The sequence below is a fragment of the Corvus brachyrhynchos genome, unplaced genomic scaffold, assembly GCF_000691975.1.
Source record: "Corvus brachyrhynchos isolate BGI_N302 unplaced genomic scaffold, ASM69197v1 scaffold70, whole genome shotgun sequence".
NCBI lineage: Eukaryota > Metazoa > Chordata > Aves > Passeriformes > Corvidae > Corvus > Corvus brachyrhynchos.
Window position 1 is genome coordinate 6066315 of NW_008236217.1, and position 3876 is coordinate 6070190.

At 35.6% G+C, this 3876-nt stretch overlaps 1 long non-coding RNA gene across 1 annotated transcript in view; it reads left to right on the forward strand.

The window, feature by feature from the left end:
* Positions 1-3876, forward strand: part of LOC108449559 — a 76141-nt gene that overhangs the window by 65964 nt on the left and 6301 nt on the right. The gene's annotated exons all lie outside the window — the stretch shown is intronic.

Consider the following 3876-nt stretch of genomic DNA (forward strand, 5'->3'; position numbering starts at 1 on the left):
GCTGAACTGTTGCTCAAATGTAAAAAAAAAGATTTGTTGGTCTGACAATGGTAGGTTAAATAGAGTCAAATAAAGGCATATTTTTATTATCTGCATGTAAATGAAGGTAATTTAAAATATAAGAAGAAGCAGGTAGTGTAAAGATCAGGAAAATACCCCAAGGATCAATATGGTCTTCAAAAGATTGTGATGTTTTTTAACAACTTGTTAATTGCTGGTATATCAGTAAGTGCCAAACCCAAATTGTTGTTTCAGATTATGTTCCAAAGCAAAACACATAGAAATTGCCAACCTCTGTTAAGCACCACAAGTAAAACAGACTCTACATACTTGTGGGTGATATTTGAATTATTGTAATTCTTATGACTCTCATAGGTTGCATTGACTCTCAAATGAATCTCTACTTTGTCATTACCACTGCTGTTTTCAGGCCTTGAATATTTGAAGTTTAGCATTCTTCCTGTGAGATGCTTAAATAACTAAGAACTGCTAAAAAAATTAAAATACTGGGTTTTGGTCTTTAATCTGGACACTTCTGCCAAGAGAAATACTATTAAATCACCATAGCTGTTCAGGCAAAACTCTTGAGCTGTCTATTCCCATGCTCCTTTAGGGTGAAAACATTCTCAAATAGGTTTACTTCTTTCTTTTGCTTCTCTCTTTATGACCAGCTGATGGGAAAAGGCAGAAGAAATATTCAATGTGATTAGTTTATTTTAAAGCATATTGCTAAGCCAGCATCCCTTTGCAGAATAGCATATTTCTGCTGACAGCCTTTTCACACAAGATCTTCAGCCAGTTCTCCATGAAAATTTTCCAGCACCCTGTAAGAAAAATTTACTTTTCCTAGGAAGTCTCCTAGCGTTGTTAATTTATGTAGAATGAAGAAAGTAATTTCAAAACAGATATGAAATGGGCAATTGCTTTTCCCTTCCTGAGGTTGCCATAGGTTTGTCTTCTTGGAGAGTCTCCCCTTTCAGCTGAGGACTTCCAGCAACAGGAATTTTTCTGGTTCTGTGCACAAAGCTCTTCAGCTGCAAGTGGAAGATAGAGCCACTTCAGGATTTCTACTTGGAAGCCTAGTAACAAAACACTGAAGTGAAAATAATTAGAAGTTTTTGGGATGTAATCTCAAAGTTTCTCAACTGAGGTATCTCAAATACATCCATTGAAAACATTCTCCTATCCCTTACTGTTACTGTTCAGTTACTGTTCAGTATTTGTTCAAATGACGTATTAGTTGGTCTGAAGCTGTTGAAACTCCACTTCTAACAGTTCATAGCATCCTTTATAAATCATTTGTTTTCTGTAGAAGTGCATATTGCTTTGTTAACTCTGAGATAATGTATAGAAAATTTTGTCTTTTTTGAAAAATATTTTAAAACTGTGGCTCTTTCCACAGTTCATGAATAGTACTTGAAGCTTTGTCTAATTTTTTAGGGAGAGAGACAAAACTTATCTCCACAAACACTTTAAATATGTTAGGGATCACTACTTTCTGCTGATGTTTCTTTGAGTCAGAACATTGGCAATGTTAGGAAAACTAACTTTTTGGGAGACTCAAGGGTAAGATTTTATTTTATTTATTTATTCTGTGAAGCATGAAGCATGGTACGAGCAGGTGTCTTCTCTGTCCTTCATGATAGCTGGTTGATATCCATAATGCTTCCTGGCACTGTGCTTCCTCTTGGAAGGAAATCTGGGATTCTGTGTATCTAGTTGTTTTCTGCTATCTTCTTGGGGTTTTTTTTACTGTAATGTTTAAGCTAAAAAATCAAACTTCTGTGGTGAAATTTAGGCATGAGAATCCAATTCAATAACTTAATTTCTGTTTAAAATTGCTTTATCCAGTGTCATTGAGCGTAACACCATGAGTGTGGTAAGTAAAGCTGAGAATGTGCTTTCTGTGTCTGAGGGCAGGTTGGAAATGGAGGTTGTGGGGGCTGAAATATCCTAGTTTTCTACAGTTCTTGACTTTTGCAGGAACTGTAGGTATTTAGCATCCCTGATTAACAGGTAACTTATTTAGGTGTTTAATTGTAGGCACCCAGATAGGCTGAATTTTGAGCTGTTTTTCTTTCTTGAGTTTGGATATAAGTGAGGAGAGGGTGGCATTGTATGTCTTGCAAGATGTAAAAGCATGGGGGGAGAGAACTGGTTTGGGGCTGCGTATCAGGATATGCGTAGAAGGAATAGGATTCCAGCTAAACAGAGTAAAATGTGTGCCCCACATGAGAAAAAAGCTTGCAAACAAGATACATTTGTATATAAGAATGTTTTCCAGGGCAACCAAAGAATATGTTAACATTCATGGACATTCAAAAATCTGGAAAAAAAAAAGAGGGATTTGCTGGTCTCTGGATAGAAATGATTTTCATCTCTGATATGGTCTCTGAATATTTGGTAAGAAACACCGTGATTTTGCTTGAAAATACATGGGGCAGCCAAAAGCTTGTAGTCACTTGTGCCTTGCTGAGAGATCAGCTTCCATAAAACTGAGTTCCTTTAAAGAAGGTGCCATGCTGTTAGCACATCTGTCTCGAGAAAGGGAAGGAAGCACTGAAGGTGGAGGATTGCCGTTCATTAATTGCATCATATTGAGCTTCCAGGCAGACTTGAGATGGCCAAAAGGTGGAGATTTTTAGGTTCCTCCCTCTACTTTTCTACCTTCTCCCCCCTCCTCAAAAGAAATGTTTTGCCAAAACTTCCTTGTGGCAGAGCAAGGGTTTTAAAAGAAAAGCCAGGAATAAAGCAAGAATTTTGGAGACTTGGTTGATTCCAACAGTTTCTTTTCTGAGAGGAAGACTTGTAATGTGTACACTCTATTGAGTTACATTTCTTTTTCACTTTTACTCAGGGTGCAAATCCAAGAAAAATTAAAAATATAATCAATAATAAAATAGGGTCATAAGTCATTACCCAGCCTTGTAAATACAAGAGTCTCCAGCTTCCAGTTGTTGATCTAAGAACAAAAATTATAAGAAATGGGGACATATTTCTACTTCATTCAGTTTTATTCTTGTGTTAATTACCCATGGAAAAATTTCCTGCTCTCAACAGAAATATTTCTGAGGTAAAATCTGGAGAAATTAACTGATACTTAAGAACTTTTTTAGCCTTAAGGGTTCATTAATAAAATGGGTTTGTGGGTTTTGCAATTTCTTTATCAGAAATGTATACTTGACTTATTAACTTAATATTGTGCCAGTGTTGCACACTGTAATCTTGTATTTCTAAATGTAAAATGGGGTGAAGACTTTTCAGTGCACCACAGCAATTGCTTTTTGAATGGAAATATATTTACTACAAGTGTACACAACTTAATGTGTGAGACAAGACATCTGCCAAGGATAAAGTCTTGAATTAAATCCTATTTTTATCAAAGCTGTCAATGTGTTAAGGCTTGAAGTGAAGTGTTTTCTTCCTAAAGAAAGGTGCCTTAAAGTTATTTTTCTACCTCTTAGATTGACGTTGTCCTTGACATCTGGACAGACAGAAACAGGAAATTAATTCTTGGGGATACATGGCATCTGCTACAAGATTCTTGAAGAGAAATGCACCTGAAATTACTGACTTGGATGATATTGAAATCTTCCTTCTGGTTTCTTTAAAAAAATTTTTGCAAAGCCAGTGTTAAATGCAAATAACAAGCTGTCTAAGGATAGAATTGGAGAAGGCTTCAATTAGTGGTGGTTTTTACTAGTATAAAACAATGCATACAACATGATTGAGATTGGTTTTAATTTAATTGTTTTAATTCAGCTTGTTAAAAAAAAAAAAGCCGAAGAAAGCAAATAAATGTTTGCAAAGTGTCTGCAAGTTTATTAATGTAGTACATTAGCAAGGATGTAAGTGGAAAGTTTATGATCGAGAAGA